The sequence below is a fragment of the Globicephala melas genome, chromosome 5 (assembly GCF_963455315.2).
Source record: "Globicephala melas chromosome 5, mGloMel1.2, whole genome shotgun sequence".
In the NCBI taxonomy this organism is placed as follows: Eukaryota; Metazoa; Chordata; class Mammalia; order Artiodactyla; family Delphinidae; genus Globicephala; species Globicephala melas.
The window spans coordinates 41819707-41837476 of NC_083318.1; the positions used below are offsets into that span (position 1 = coordinate 41819707).

At 38.9% G+C, this 17770-nt stretch overlaps 1 long non-coding RNA gene across 5 annotated transcripts in view; it reads right to left on the reverse strand.

The window, feature by feature from the left end:
* Positions 1-1135: 1135 nt before the first annotated feature.
* The window catches only part of LOC132597339 (uncharacterized), a 393127-nt gene continuing 376492 nt past the window's right edge, over positions 1136-17770 (reverse strand). For all 5 annotated transcript variants that reach the window (XR_009563966.1, XR_009563967.1, XR_009563968.1 and 2 more), the window contains one exon: positions 1136-3522. This is a non-coding gene — a long non-coding RNA (uncharacterized lncRNA). The remainder of the gene's footprint in view (positions 3523-17770) is intronic.

A 17770-nucleotide genomic window follows, 5' to 3' on the forward strand; every position in this document is an offset into this window, starting at 1 on the left:
TATATTAGACTCTCAGCACTGTAAGGTCAGATCCCTATTTGCTAATTAGTACTACTTACTCTCTATCCCTAGCCATGGCAACCAGCACAGAATAGGAATTTGTAAATGTCTGTGACATAAACACGTGAATCAATGTTAAAGTGTAATATAGTATGTATAAAATGTATAACATGACCCATATATATGAGATAATAAAATGAAAGTATACACTAAATTGATAGCAGATTTTTTCCACTGTGCATGAATATATTTTTGTAAATGATAAAATTAAAGTTTCACTGACCACAAAAGAAATACACTCTAGGTAACCTGCTATGGATTGAATTGTGTCCGCCCCCCCCCACCACCATTTTATATGTTGAAGCCCTAACACCCAATGTGATGGTTTTGGAGGTGGGGCCTTTGGGAAGTAATTAAGTGTAGATGAAGTCATGAAGGTGGGACCTTCATGATGGTATTGAAGGTGGCCACTTGCAAGCCAGGAAGAAAGATCTGACAGGAACCAAATTGTTTGTGATATTGATCTTTAACTTCTCAGCTTCCAGAACTGTGAGAAATAAATCTGTTGTTTAAGTCACCCAGTCTATGGTAATTTGTAATGGCAGCCTTAGAAGACTATAAAACACCCACATAAGATAGTTTTCAGTACAGGGATTTAGAAGTCAGTACACTGTTTGGATGGGCAGAAGAGCAAGGCTCAGTGTAAGTGAGAAGTTTCTGGATTAGAGGGAGGACACTGCAAGCAGTCTCATTTGCTATATTTACCACCAAAGCAAGTGATTCCCAGGAGCCTCCTTGTAAGCTAGTACCAACTTCTCATCTGCTCTCTGCCCATACAACACTCACCAATGCTGTTTGATTCATCGTGAATAGAGAAATCCTGTTTCATTCATCTCTTACACATAGCACTTAGTATAATGTTTGGCACACAGAAAATATCTCATTAATGTTCGTTGAGTTAATGATATCTTCTTTCATTTTCACAACTGATCAGTAAAGTGGACGTGATCAATCTCAATGACGAAAACTAGGAAGAATCTTAAAGTAAACATACTGCTATGTGATAGAATATTACACAATGGTTTTCAAAAATTTAATGACATGAGAGAATGTTCATTATAAAATATTGCCTGCACACACACACGGGCCAAAGTATTATCAGTTGTTACTTCTGAGTAGTAGAATTATAATTTCTTTTTCTTTCTTTTCCACTGTTCTTTCAGATTTTTAACTTAAAAAATACCTTCCAAATTTTTTTTACTTTAAGTTTATATTGTTTTATAATAAAGAATGTTACTAAAAATTGATCATTATGTAAAGGCTTTACCATGTTAGTCATTAATATTTCAGCATGCATGAGGGCATTAAATTAATCTAAGCAGTGATCAGCAACCCTAGGAAGCAGAAGAAAAGCAGGTGTTCCTGAGGTCAAAGCAGTGGCAGCCATTCCTTTATGATGTTTGTGAAGAATGTTCTTCTACTTACTCATCACTCTTCAAAATTCAGTTCACCACTTGCTGCATCTCAAGATTTCAGTCTCAGCTCAGAGAGAAGTTCTCCACTCTAGAGAGAGCTCCCTGATCCAAGCTAGAGCGAGGCCTAGTTTATGTCCCTGACTAGCAGGATGCTGTGTCCCCATGGTAGTTTGAGGGGAACCCAGAAACTCTTAAACACTAGGGTTTGAAAGTATATAATGCCCTTATCTTTGAATGCGTTGCTATGCTCAGTATAGAACAGCGGTTCTCACCTCAGCCTTACTGTCAATGTGAGCTGGATGATTCTTTGTTTTGGGGTGACATCCTGTGCATTGAAGAATGTTTAGTAGCATCCCTGTTCCCAATCCACCAGACAGACGCCAGTAGCACTTCTACCCCTAAGCCATAACAACCAAAAATACCTCTAGACACTGCCAAAAGTTCCCTGAGAAGTATTGCAAAATCTTTATTCTGAGTGTAGTTGAGGCCATCAGAGCATTTTAAGAAAGGAGAGAAATGAGCTAATCTGGCAATATTGTGGACCAAGGACCATGGGGGATGGGGACAAAGGTCAGGAGCAGGGAGAGCAATGGGGGTGGGGGAGGTTATTCCAATGGTCCAGATGAGTACCTGATGGTGGCTCAGAATAGGGTAAGAATATGCTTAGAAGGTAGAGCCATTAGGACATTCTATAGGATTGGATTTGAGGTGTGAGGAAAAGATACAGGATGGCTCCACTTTTTACACGGCAAGATACATCATTATAGTTAAAGCTGGAGCTCCAGAGGCAGATTGTCTCACTGCGTAAGTTATCTGTTATCCTGGCGTGAGTTATCTGTAAACTGGAGATGATGAAAATACCTATCTACCTCATGGTGCTATTGTGAGGATTATATGAGTTAATATATGGAGAGATATTAAAAGAATGGCTGGTATATGGTAACAGCTCAATAAATGTTCCCTATGGGAAACCTAGAGAAGAGCATGTTTAGAGAAACAAAAATGGTGGCGTCCTTAAACATATACTTATTTTTTCCAATAATGCAAAGAGCTTTATTTAAGAATCCTGTGTTTGTCATATGTTTCTTATACCTCACCAGATGTGGAAGCAGAGGCTGCTTACTCTGTATCCACGAGATAAACTCAGCTTCTAATCTGTGTTTTCTATTAAACTTCAATGTGATTCTAAATCCAGCTAAATTCCTTGGTATAGACACATGCACACACACACTCACGCACACAAACACAGAGGGAGAGAGGTAATATGTACATACAGTGAAATTCCTAAATAATAATTAAATGTCTTAGTTTTCTATTGCCACATAACAAATTACCACAAATTTAATGCTAAGTCAGACAGAGAAAGACAAATATATATCACTTACATGTGGAATCTAAAAAATGTTACAAATGAACTTATTTACAAAACAGAAATAGACTCACAGACATAGAAAACAAAAACTTGTGGTTACCAAAGGGGAAAGAGGGGGGAGGAGGGATAAATTGGGAGATTGGGATTAACATATAAACACTACTATGTATAAATAGAACAACAAGGACGTACTATATAGCACAGCAAACTAAATTCAATATCTTAACCTATAACAGAAAATAATCTGAAAAAGAATATATATAAATGAATCATGTTGATGTACACCTGAAATATTGTAAATCAACTATACTTCAATTAAAAATAAAATAAATTAAATAAAAATAAAAAATGAAGCAGTACCCATTTATTATCTTACAGTTTGTTAGACATCTGGGTGAGGTCAACTTGGTTTTCTACATAAGGTCTCATAAGGCAGAAATCAAAATTGCAGCCAGCAGGTTTCTTATTTGGAGGCAACGCGGAACAATCCAGTGACATTGGCAGAATGCAGTCCTTGCAATTGTAGGTCTGACGTCCTGATATCTTTGCTGGCTGTCAGTCAGCTCTCAAATTCTAGAGGGCCCCTCATTCCCTGTCATGTAGTTTTCTTCATCTTCAAACCGGAAAAGATGCCTTGAATCTTTCTCATGCTTCAAAGTCCTCTGATTTCTCACTCTGTAACCAAAAGGAGAAAACTCTCTGCTTTTAAAGGGTTCATATGATTATATTAGCCCCACCCAAATAATCTCCTCTTTGGCTTATACTATAGGAAAATCATGGGAGTAACACCAATGGCAAAGGTCATGGGGCCTTCTTAAAATTATGCTTATCACACTAAATATACAATATGATGAGTTTTGACCATTTTTATACCCATGTTTCAGTACCCCAATCAGGATTAAGCCCATTTTCCATCAGAAATTCCCTTGTGCCTGTTCCAGTAAATCCCCAAGTTCACAGGCAAACACTATTCTAATTTCTATCACCAAAGATTAGTTTTGCTTTCAAATAAATGGAATCAAACAGTATGTATTATTTTGTATTTGGATTCTTTCTCTCAACATAATATTTATGAGATTCACCCATGATATATCCATCAGGCATTTGTTCCACTTTATTAAGGAATAATATTCCTTCATATGACCATGCCACAGTTTGTTTATTGATTGAAGTGTTGATGGACATTTTAATTGTGGCCATTATGAATAAATTTGCTCTAAACATTCTTGAAAAATATTTGTGTGGAGATAACTTTTCATTTCTTTTGGGTAAATAAACAGGTGTGGAAATTTCTGGGTCTTTAGGTACATATATGTTCAACTGCCCAATAGTGTTACAAATTGGTTGTAACATTTTACACACCCACTCCCACCTCCTGGTAAGGTATGAGAATTCCAGCCTGTACACATCCTCATCTACATCTTTTGTCCATCTTTCTAATTTGAGTTATTCTAGAGGATGTGAATAGTATCTCTTTGTGATTATAATTTGTATTGCCTGATGGCTAATGATTCTGAGAACATTTTTCTGTGTTCATTAGTCATTTATATATCTTTTTTGTGAAATGTCTGTATAAATCATTTGCCCAATTTTTAATTGGTTAATTGGTCTTGTTATTGATTTGTAAAAGTTTGTTATGTATTCTAGATAATGTCTTTCATCAGATATAATATATACTATATATTCACTTTAATATATAATATATATAATTGAATATATACAAGTGAACATTCAAGAAGAGAAGAGGTAAAAATTAAGGAAAAGTAGATAAAGGAAAAAAGCTCTGAAAAATGTTTAAAACTCTGACTTATTTACATATCTGTCTCTTTCCAGTAGCACAAATACACAAGAAAACTTAACTTGATTGAGAAAAGGACTGTGATACATGCTGTAGAATATTGCATCTCATTCTATAAAAGCAAGAACTTCTTGGGAGCAGGTATCATACACTTATATTATCCATATTTCTATCACTTAATTTGTTATAGTGTCTGGCATATTGAAGATAGTCAAACACATTTGTTGAGAGAATGAGATAATAAGTTAATTGACTATCTCATTTAATTATCACAAAGCAGTGACTCAATCAATGAACTTTCGGGAAAGAAATAAAACCACTGAAAATAAAAGCAACGTGTACATTATATATTGATCATATTTGGCTTATCACAAGTGAGGGATGGGCATAGTATGGAAACATGATAAACAGGATGAAACACACATCCCCAGTTCCTAGATGTCCATAAATCCCTTTTAGCCAAAGGCTAAGAATCAAATCATGCATTAATGTTTCTGGACATAATCAATTTCTCTCTCATGTATCATGACTCTTCCTCTGTCTCCTGGATCAATCTTATCAGCATTCACACGTTTGTTTCTCCTTTCACAAACCCTCCCTTGATGCCACATTATCTTCTGGCATTCTCAGGAAATTTTCTTTGAAAAAGTTTTAACACTTGCTGGCTGTTCTTCCTAGTCTTCCATTTACACTTCCCACATTTCCTATCTGGATTCTGCCAACCATCCTGACATGGATGTTACTATTGTTAAAGTCTCCAGAATGCAAGTCAATGGGCAAGTTCTCTGTCTTAGTCTTACTTGGGAAATACTGCAGCATTCAACAGGATTGAGAAAGTCTGTGTAACAGAGTTGTTTATGTGGGTCTTGAAACCACCCTGCATGGATTGGAATCTCAGTTCTACTGCTTATTCAGACATCCTCCTTAAGCCATCAAGACATCTTGGCTCTTCCTTGAAAGTGTTGGTTCTTTCCATTTGGAGCCTTTGCACTTGTTCTTTCTGCTCAGAATGCTTGCTTTCCATCTTCTCCCCATCCTTCAGGTCTCAGTTCAGATTTTCCTTCCTTAGGATGGGCTTCCCTGATCACTTCTACACACAAATGTCATTCCCCCTGGAGTCCTTATAAGTAGCCCTCAAGCAAGACTCATGGGTGTCCTGGCTCTGAAGCAGACTGACTATCAACTTGACAAAGTTCATACCCTCATGCACTGCAGTTTCCTGCTCTATAAACGATGGGTGATTACAATGCCTGCTTCAACAGATTGCTGTGAGCATACAATGAGGTAGCGTGGGTACTCTAGTATAATGCTTGACACATAAAGAACAATTGTTTTAAGAAACATCCACATTCACTTTTCCCTTCCCAGGTATGCCTAAAAGATTTGGTGTGATTCAGACTGCCCACTTTTCTCATTTAGAAAAAAAAAAAAAATCCCAACTTATTTGAACAGACTTACCATACCTGCTGGGAAAATAAAAGTATCCTTTTTTTTTTTTTTCAGAGCAACTATAATGTAATATAAACCATTCTTGGTATTAAGGAAAATTATTCTTTTTTAAGATGGTCGCACTAGAGGCAGGATAGCGACAAGTAGGTCTCTGAAGGAAATGGGAATGAGTTTTCCCTGTGTCTTTTAATAGAAGTGTTATTTAACTTTTATGGGAGTGCCACAGAGAAGAGACCGGTTTCTGCTCAGTGAGATAAAAACAAAATAAAATAAACAGACAAGGGAGGCAGTGGGCCATTTGATGAACCTCTCCAGAAAGCACACAGCAATTAGAGAATCAAACTTAACTGGCTGTGTTTATTCACTTTTAACTTCTGCCTGGGTCAAGCTTTCATTTCTGTGTGAGCACATGCTATCTCTCTCTGTTTATTATGGACTTTTTCCTGAAGAAATACCAGGCCCAAATTCCCCTTTTGCTTACTCCCTTTCTCTTCTGCATGTTCTCTTTGAACTTCTGATGCAAGCAAGGCAAGGAGAACATGCAAGGCAGTGTAGCATTATGGCTAAGAAAAATCTGTAAATCAGGCCATTGTAGCTCATCACTTGACCACTGGGTAACCCAGAGGGATTTGCTTGATATTTTAAGCTTAATTTCCAAATTGAGGGAGAAAATGTCACCTGCTTCATAGAATTGTGGAAAGGTTTAAATAAGATGATTCTTGTCAAGCCCTTGAATGTTGCCTGGTCTGGAGTGAGCAATGGTTCAATATAAGATTGGTTCCCATTCTCAAGAATCATTATTACTATTACTATTACTATCACCATTACCATTACCATTATTAGGAGCAGCACCCAAGTGGGCTCTGCACTTGGCCCAGTTTTGTCATTTAGCTTTCTAGTTTTCTGACACTTGGATGCTCATACTTCATGGATGGAATCCAAGGAGAGACTGGACAGCCTTTCTCAGGGGTATTAAAGAAGGGGGTTGGACCACATCTGTTTAAAGTCCCCCTCCATCCCTTCAACTCAAGACAATATAAATTGAAACAACTGTGACTGCATGGGCCATTTTATAAATCTGCTTCATTTCTTGGCTTCTTCCTCTGTGTAAATTCTGATCTCCCCCTAATGAGCCAAATGACTGTAGGCTCGTAGGAAAAGTCTGATATTTTCCCATTATAAAAGGGAAAAGGGAAGGCAGGCTAGACCTTCTTTAAATTTCATCAGAGCGCCAAACAGCTATGATCCTCATTCCTTTGCCACAAACAAAAATAAAATAAAATAAAATAAAATAAAGCAACAAAACAATGTGTTACTGCTTTTACTAACTAAACTTCCAAACTGTGGTGAATTATATTTTATTCTCTTGCACTCATTTTACTCTGATTACTCTCTTTATGATGGAAGTCCCTGCATTGCTTCATCTCCCCAGTTGGGCCTCTTTGTAGCTCCTCTGTATGGACCCAAACACCCCTATAAGGGCCTGGAGTAGTTGAGTGATAACTGTTGTTCCCAGAGTTTCAAGACTCTAACCTCATATCAGAAATGAGGACCATCATTATTGGATGAGTTCTATAGGCAGGACCTCATTTGACAAATCTCTTTCCAACTGATTGAACTCTTTCCTGATTAACGTTGGATAAATATGGAGGCTATTACTTAGATACCACATGCTGGGAAGCAAACGTGATAATTATACCTGTCAATCTGCAGAACCCCCTGGTCTCAAATGGAGTGAAATACTACCATTTCAATCTAATCTGCGAAAGAGGCGAATGGAGAGGGGACGATAACTATGGAGAATGCTGAAAGCACCCCAGCTGTCAGTATCCGCGTGGGAGGCAGCTGATGGTTTGTATGTCATCACATTAGCAATCTCTTCAGTAAAAAGGAAGTCTGGCTGCTTTGTGCCTTGAAAAGGAGCAGCAGTTGAAAGCATTAAAATTAGTGCCATTTTACTGAAGATCATGATTATTTAAAATGTCAGTTGCTTTCCCTAACACTATCATTTATGATGGAACATAGGGAAGACTATCAACACAGTGAGAGACTTGAACCTAGAGTCAAGGTGGATGTACCATTTCAGATGGCACTGTGGAGTCACAAAGGTAGAGGTGTGTTTGGATGCATGCATGTGAATACTGAGGCATTTCTAATGCCACTCTGGATTTTCCTCTCCTAATTGAGAGACTAGCCCTTGGTCCGAAACCCAGGCCGGGGAAGTCAGTAGGAAACTTTCCCTGAGAGGAAAAGGAAGAGATGCCCTGTAAGACAGTGAAACACGAGCAGCATCCTCAAAGATAGAGTCCTAAAGTAATAGCAGGAGCCTATGTAATGATGATGATGATGATGATGATGTTGATAGCTCACATGTACAGACTGTCATGTTTAGAACTCTTTTATTTATGCTAATCCATTGAACACTTACAACAGTCTTATGAATTAGAAAATACTTTTAATCTCACTTTACAGATGAGTAATCTGAAGCACAGGACAGTAAGTAGCTATGCCAAGGTCAAGTGATGGTGGGAACTTTGGGAACTGGATGCAGAGTTTACACTCTTATCTTCTAAGATGGATGCTTCTCAGAGTCACGTATTGGATAAACACAGGGACAAGTGTAGAGTAGCCATTGGCTCATAAACAGGGCATGATCAGGGTAATCACTGCAAAAATGCCTGTGGGTAATGTGGAGGTAAAGTTGGGGCTGCAGAATGTAAAAGGCCAAGTGGGTTCTAACAGTATCAAACCCCAGCAGGAAGCTGGACCAAAATGTGCATGTGACACTGAGGGTCTGGTCTAGAGTATGTGTCCTAGGATGAATCTATTTATCAAGACATGTTGCTAATTTTTTTTTCATTTTTCCAACACCCTAAACTCCTTCCTTCCACAGGTGTTCACATATGTTTTGTCTCCTCCTGAAATGCTTTTCCCTGGAGAGGCTATCCCTTACCCCCAAATTAAGTAGCATAATATTAATCCAGCACTCCCTTTCCCCTTTGTAGCACTTAATACCATGCAAAAGTATTTAATTTCTATTTACTTGGGGGGTTTTGTCTCTTCCACTACAATATAAGTTCCCTGAGGGCATGGGCTACGTGTCTTTTATTAACTATTGTATCTCCAAATCCTAGCGCAGGTGATGGCACGTAGAAACACTGACTAATAATAGATTTTGTGAATACTTACTATGTAGCATATTCTGTCCTGGATGTTTACACATATTATGCTTTACATCCCATCCTCACAATGCTTTTATAGGATAAGTATTTTATTATTCTTTTATACAAGTGAGGAAACCGAGTCACAGAGAATTTAAGTCTTATTGATTTAAGTGGTGGGGCTCATATCTGAACACAGGCAGTCGAGTTTCAAAGTCTACTCTATTCACTACACTTTAACAGTCTCTTCTACAAGCCCTCATTTAGGATTATTGGATGAATGAATGAATAAATAAACAGGTTCATGATAGGTCAAGGTAATGTCTTCTGAGGTCCAGAAACTGACACAGAAACAAGCCTGGGGGAAAAATATTCTCAAAAGTTCTGAGGGCAATAACTCTATAGAGCAAGAAGGCAGATTCTGCTCCTTAGTTAGATGGAATTTGGGTTGACAGAATCTGAGGGAAATCTGAGGGTCAGCAGGGCCGAGGTCTCAAGGTCCACAGCTCAGACAGAACACAAGATGATTTCATTATAGATGCTTTTTTGCTACTTTTCACTTTCTACATGTTTTTCAGCCTCGATTCTTAAGAAACTAAGGGAAATCCCACACGTGACTGATGCTTGAGTATGAACATTTTCATCAAATTAAACAGAGCTGTGATCATGTTGATTAATCCATCCATTAATCAAATCAATCACTCAGAAAAATTTGTCTGTATCAGACCTTCTTGAGGCAGACACCAAGGCAACATTAGATGTACAAGAAATTTATTGGTGAAATAAATCTCTTCACAGGAACACCTGAAAGACAAAGGGAAGTGTAAGCAGGAGGAAGTGAGAAGAACCTTCAAACTATGAGGTCAGCCTTGCACCTATGAAAGGAAAGAAGGAAGGGAGGAATATGGGGTATAAAGAGCCTCAGACTACACTGAAGTTCTGAGAACGTCTCAACCAGGTCAATAGGGATTTGTGAGCAAAGATTACTCATTAGAGGAGTCCAGTATTGGGAAAAAATAGCCCTTCGCCAGTAACTCCATTATGTTCAGTCATTGGTTGGAAGTCATGGCCTCAGGTGTGTTTTACAGTGAATTCAAAGACAAGGTATGGAAGCTGGAAGCTGTCAATCAGTGCACTTTTTGCAGTAGGTTCTCTTGAAGAGTGCCCTGAGTGGTGCAATTCCATGGTGTCTGCACTACTAATCTTTAACGCTTCATTCATTTACCACCTCCAACTTTTTTGTTTGTTTGGTTGGTTGTTTTTGTTGTTGTTGTTTTGTAAATTAATTTTTACTGGAGTACAGTTGATTAACAATGTTGTGTTAGTTTCTGCTGTACAGAAAAGTGAATCAGTTATACATATACCTATATCCACTCTTTTATAGATTCTTTTCCCATATAGATCATTACAGAGTATTGAGCAGAGTTCCCTGTGCTATACAGTAGGTCCTTATTAGTATCTATTTTATATATAGTAGTTTGTATGTGTCAATCCCAATCTCCCAATTTATCCCTCCCCCCTGCTTTCCCCTTGGTAACCATAAATTTGTTTTCTACATCTGTGACTCTATTTCCGTTTTGTGAATAAGTTTATTTGTACCATTTTTTTTAGATTCCACATATAAGCGATATCATATGATATTTGTCTTTCTCTGTCTGACCACCTCCACTTTGAAGCTCTCCCTAATCACCTCACCTAGAAGTAACTTCTCCCTCCTTTAAGACTGTTGGAAATTTCAACTTGTATTTTCCCTTTCCATACATCACTTTAAAATTTCATTTAATCTTTTATGTTAAGGTTCATGATGGGTTGGGGGACTCTGACCTGCATGCCCATCTTGGCAATTCTTAGGTATCAGAGCTGTCAAATATATCTGGACATCCATGTCCTTTGCAGAGAAAATGTGATGAGCACTTTGGTAAAGGAAAAATGGAGATGTTTTTGGCACCACCTTAACAAGCCTTGTTCTGGTAACCTGAGTAGGCAAACAGACTATAGGCTGCTAAGGAAAGGCAAAATGATCAGTCCTTGGACAGTGGTTCAGGATTCATCATTGACAGCATTTTTAACTGATTAATGGAGTGTCTCCATTTAATGTCATCTAGGGAACTTGTTTTTATTGCTTGGAAGATAGGATATTGTACTGGAAGAACCAGTTTACATTTAAGGTCTAAATGGAAAAAATCATTTATCAACTAGACCTTCGAAAGCTGGTGAAAACAACCCACACAGATTAAACTTTTCCTGCTTCGAGTCAGGATTGGTTAAGAACTACAGGATTGGTTAAGAACTACAGAACTCAATGGAGGCAAAGGATGAAGAAATTAGGCAGGAGGCTGAAGGATTCCTCAGAGTTGGGAAAAGCATGTGTACTAGCTGGTATTAGCCCACAGGCTTCAAGCTCAGCCTTAGATAGGAAACTTGGTCCTCTATCCATAGTTTCCCTGTTCAGATATTGGACTCCTGAAACTAAATACCTGTCTTCTTCTCAGCTTCCTGATGTGTGCTGTGTTTCCAGGTACCAACTCTGCTGGATCACCAGTTCTCTCTCCTCATTAGGAAATTGAGTGTTGCCCACAACCGTTTAAAGCATTAGACCTGCTACCCCAAAAGGACCTCACAGGAATCAACAATACTTCCCTTTATATTTTTGAGTGAAATTACCTACCCTGATTTCACCTTCCTACTCTTCTACTCCACTTCATGGATCTCTGTTATCTTGGATCATGACTGTGATTAAGACACTCCTTGGGCACCATGTCCACACCACTGAATTGAAACTTTTCACCACAACCTGATATTAGGGGAAATGGAATTGTAGGGTGAAAGAGTCTGACTTTAGGGAGCTATTATTAAATTTATAATTGATCAGGTTCCCTTTTATATGTTTTCATCATGCCCATTTCAAATATTGTACTCATCACAATTTTAATTATTGTTTTAATTATTGGGTGATTCCCCCCTATAATGGCCTCATGAGGTCTTTCTACCTTGTTCATTTTTGCACCCAATTACATCATTCATGGCACATAATAAAGAAGCAACTGATATTGCTTCAATAAGTAAGTAGATAAATTAATTAATAAATACAAAAGGTTCTGTTAAGTGAGATGGTTATAGTAAAAAGCAGGTAATATACCAAGCTACATACTAAAAATTCTAGAGGATATAATGAGTCTTGGTAGCTCTGGTTTCTCCTTTGTAAAAAGGTTTTTAAAATAATGTCTCTATGGCATCTATCACCCCAATAGATGCCAGGATTTACTTAGCCTATTGGACTTACCTGTTTTGTGTCAGAGTGTGTGTGATCTTTTTTCAAGAGTTTGAAAACAATTTCTAGTTTAAGACTTTTAAATCAGCTCAAAAATTACCTTTGTGATAGAACATAGGCTTGCCATATTTCTGGCTTTGCCCAGCTTGGTTTCTATTTTGGGTCATATGTTGAACTTGCCCCACACTATTTGTGTGGAAATAACTACTTCTTGCTTTAGAAAGATCTTAGACTAGATTTAAGCATTTGCTCAAAATATAGACTTTAACGACTGAGTCTCTATCAGTTGATGCCACAAAAATCTTTCTTTCCTTCCAACATGTTGGCTGTTGCTCTATCTCTTAATGAAAATGAAGATGATGCTATAGCTCTCTGCTGTGCCAGTCAGAGAGGTTTGTGTCTAGGTTTTCTCTGTATAATCAGCTTTTTAGTCTTTGTTATGACATTGGAACTATTTCATCTCTCTCACATTTTAAAAATCTTTTAATTTTGAAATGATTTTAGACTAACATAGAAGTTGCAAAAATGATACAGAAAGTTCCTGTGTCCTCTTCATTTATTTTCCTCCAATGATAACGTCTTCTGTAACCATGGTAATATTGGCACCATACTAATAACTAAACTACAGAACATCTTCAGAATTTGCTAGTTTTCACATGCACTCATTTGTGTGTGTGTGTTTCTGACATTTCAGAACTTGTATAGATTTGTATAACCACCAAAATAATCCAGATATAGAACAACTACATCACCACATAGGAAATCTCAAATGTCTCCCCTTAAGAGTTATGCTCTCAATCTAATCCCCGACAATCACTCATGTGTTCCCCATGTCTCTAATTTTGTCACTTTGAGAATGCTAAATAAACAGAATCATACAGTGTGCAACATTTGGAGACAGGCATTTTTCATTCAGTTTACTGTGCTTAAGAGCCATCTAAGCTGTTGTTTAAATCAATAATTTGCTCATTTTTATTGCTTTGTAGTATTCCACTGTATGGATTTATAAGAGTTTGTTTAACCAGTCACCCTCTGAAGGACATTTAGGTTATTTACAGATTTTGGCTGTGACAAATGAAGCTGCTATTTTTAATTTTTATAAATGAAGTTGAACATTTGTGACAAAGTTTACATGCAAAACTTTTCATTACTTTGTGGTTAATACCCTGGAGTGGAATTGCTAGGCCATATAGAAAGCATATTCTTAACTTTATAAGGCACTGACAACCTGTTTTCCAAGACAGCTGTAGCATTTTGCCTTCTCACCAGTAACGTATGAAAGATCAGGTAGCTCTTCATCCTTAACAGAACTTGATATTACCATTTCATCTTTAATTTTACCAATTTTAAAATCTGTAAGGACCTCATCTGTAAGTAGTCACTTTTTTCAAGAATCGAGATAAAATGCATTTCCTTACTTGGCAGAGCTATAGCACCTCCAGTGTAAAGCATTTAAACATGCATCTAACAGCTATGACAGAGACAGTTAATGGTTTCATATTAAATGTCCTATATGGGTAGCACAGACACTTTGTAAACTATAAAACCTTGCATCACTAAAAGGTGTTCTTGTTTTAGCATTCCTTAGAAACATTTAGGGAAAATTAGAAGATAACAAGATACAATAGCCCTTGAGTGTCAGGGATGTGATATGTTCTTAATCTTGTAGACAACGAGAATTCATCAGGAAAGTAATATAACCAAAGCTAAATAATGCTTTGGAAGATCCCCATAGTGTCACTGTGGAGAAAGAAGTAAATGAAAAGGATGACGGAGTAAAGCCTAGATAAGCAGCATTAAGAAAACTATAAAATTTATACAAATTGTAGAGGGACTGGAAAGGAGGAAAAAAAAAAAACAGGTAGAGTGTATTGTGAAAGGAGAACATGTAAACAACAAAATAATGGGTTTTAGATGACTCAAGACAATTAAACTAGCAATAAGAAAGTCAGAAATAAAATCAGGCTTGGAGCTTAATGTAGGAGGAGGAGCTTCAAGATGGCAGAAGAGTAAGACACAGAGATCACCTTCCTCTCCACAAGTACATCAGAAATACATCTACATGTGGAACAACTCCTATAGAACACCTATTGAATGCTGGCAGAAGACCCCAGACCTCCCAAAAGGCAAGAACCCCCCCGCCCCCCCCCCCACACACACACACACGTACCTGGGTAGGGCAAAAAAAAAAAAAAAGACAAAAAAGGACGGGACCTGTACCAGTAGGAGGAGCTGTGAAGGAGGAAAGGTTTCCACACACTAGGAAGCCCCTTCGCAAGCGGAGACTGTGGGTGGCGGAGGGGGAAATCTTCGGTACCACGGCGAAGAGTGCAGCCACAGGGGTGTGGAGGGCAAAGCGGAGAGATTCCCGCACAGAGGATCGGTGCCAAATGACACTCACCAGCCCGACAGGCTTGTCTGCTCACCCTCCGGGGCAGGTGGGGGCTGGGAGCTGAGGCTCGGTCTTCGGTCGGATCCCAGGGAGAGGACTGGGGTTGGCTGCCTGAACACAGCCTGAAGGGGGTTAGTGCGCCACGGCTAGCCGGGAGGGAGTCCGGGAAAATGTCTGGAGCTGCTGCCGAAGAGACAAGAGACTTCTTCTTGCCTCTTTGTTTCCTGGTGTGCGAGGAGAGGGGATTAAGAGTGTCGCTTAAAGGAGCTCCAGAGACGGGCGCGAGCTGCGGCTATCAGCGTGGACCACAGAGACAGGTATGAGATGCTAAGGCTGCTGCTGCCGCCACCAAGAAGCCTGTGTGCAAGCACAGGTCACTGTCCACACCTCCCCTCCCGGGAGCCTGTGCAGCCCACCACTGCCAGGGTCCCGGGATCCAGGGACAACTTCCCCGGGAAAACACACGGCACGCCTCAGGCTGGTGCAACGTCACACTGGCCTCTGCCGCCGCATGCTCGCCCCGCATCCGTACCCCTCCGTCCCCCCGGCATGAGTGAGCCAGAGTCCCCGAATCAGCTGATCCTTTAACCCTGTCCTGTCTGAGCGAAGCACAGACGCCTGCAAGTGACCTACACGCAGGGGCAGGGCCAAATACAAAGCTGAACCCCAGGAGCTGGCGAACAAAGAAGAGAAAGGGAAATTACTCCCAGCAGCCTCAGGAGCAGCGGATTAAATCTCCGCAATCAACTTGATGTACCCTGCAACTGTGGAATACCTGAATAGACAATGAACCATCCCAAATTGAGGAGGTGGACTTTAGGAGCAAAGATATATATATGTTTTTCCCTTTTGCTATTTTTGTGAGTGTGTATGTGTATTCTTCTGTGTGTGATTGTGTCTGTAATAGCTTTGCTTTTACCATTTGTCCCAGGGATCTGTCTGTCCGATTTTTTTTTTTTTACTTAAAAAATTTATTTTTTCTTAATAATTATTTTTCATCTTTTAATAATTTTATTTTATTTTACTTTATTTTATTGTATCTTCTTCTTTCTTTCTTTCTTTCTTTTTCTCCTTTTCCTTCTGAGCCACGTGGAGGACAGGCTCTTGGTGCTCCAGGCAGGTGTCAGGGCTGTGCCACTGAGGTAGGAGAGCCAAGTTCAGGACACTGGTCCACAAGAGAACTCCCAGCTCCACATAATATCAAACAGCAGAAATCTCCCAGAAATCTCCATCTCGATGCCGAGAACCAGCTCTACACAACGACCAGCAAGTTACAGTGCAGGACACCCTGTGCCAAACAACTAGCAAGACAGGAACGTAACCCCATCCATTAGCACAGAGGCTACCTAAAATCGTAATAAGTCCACAGACACCCCAAAACACACCACCAGACGTGGACCTGCCCACCAGAAAGACAGCATCCAGCCTCATCCACCAGAACACAGGCACTAGGCCCCTCCACCAGGAAGCCTACACAACCCACTGAACCAAACTTAGCCACTGGGGACAGACACCAAAAACAACAGAAACTACGAACCTTCAGCCTGCAAAAAGGAGACACAAAACACAGTAAGTTAAGCAAAACGAGAAGACAGAGAAACACACAGCAGATGAAGGAGCAAGGCAAAAACCCACCAGACCTAACATATGAGGAGGAAATAGGCAATCTACCTGAAAAAGAATTCAGAATAATGATAGTAAAGATGATTGAAAATCTTGGAAATAGAATGGACAAAATACAAGAAATGTTTAACAAGGACCTACAAGAATTAAAGTGCAAACAGAGATGAACAACACAATAAATGAAATTAAAAATTCTCTAGAAGTGATCAATAGCAGAATAATGGAGGCAAAAGAATGGATAAGTAACCTGGAAGATAAAATACTGGAAATAACTACTGCAGAGCAGAATAAAGAAAAATGAATGAAAATAATTGAGGGCAGTCTCAGAGACCTCTGGGACAACACTAATTGCACCAACATTTGAATTATAGGGGTCCCAGAAGAAGAAGAGAAAAAGAAAGAGACTGAGAAAATATTTGAAGAGATTATAGTTGAAAAATTCTCTAATATGGGAAAGGAAATAGTTAATCAAGTCCAAGAAGCACAGAGAGTCCCATACAGGATAAATCTAAGGAAATACAAGCCAAGACACATATTAATCAAACTGTCAAAAATTAAATACAAAGAAAAAATATTAAAGGCAGCAAGGGAAAAACAACAAATAACACATAAGGGAATCCCCATACGGTTAACAGCTGATCTTTCAGCAGAAACACTGCAGACCAGAAGGGAGTGGCAGGACATATTTAAAGTGATGAAGGAGAAAAACCTACAACCAAAATTACTCTACCCGGCAAGGATCTCATTCAGAATTGACAGAGAAATTAAAACCTTTACAGACACAAAAAAGCTAAGAGAATTCAGCACCACCAAACCAGCTTTACAACAAATGCTAAAGGAACTTCTCTAGGCAGGAAACACAAGAGAAGGAAAAGGTGTACAATAATAAACCGAAAACAATTACAAAAATGGTAATAGGAACATACATATCGATAATTACCTTAAATGTAAATGGATTAAATGCTCCAACCAAAAGACATAGGCTGGCTGAGTGGATACAAAAACAAGATCTGTATATATGCTGTCTACAAGAGACCCACTTCAGACCTAGGGACACATACAGACTGAAACAGAGGGGATGGAAAAAGATATTCCATGCAAATGGAAATCAAAAGAAAGCTTGAGTGGCAATTCTCATATCAGACAAATAGACTTTAAAACAAAGACTATTACAAGAGACAAAGAAGAACACTACATAATGATCAAGGGATCAATCCAACAAGAAGATA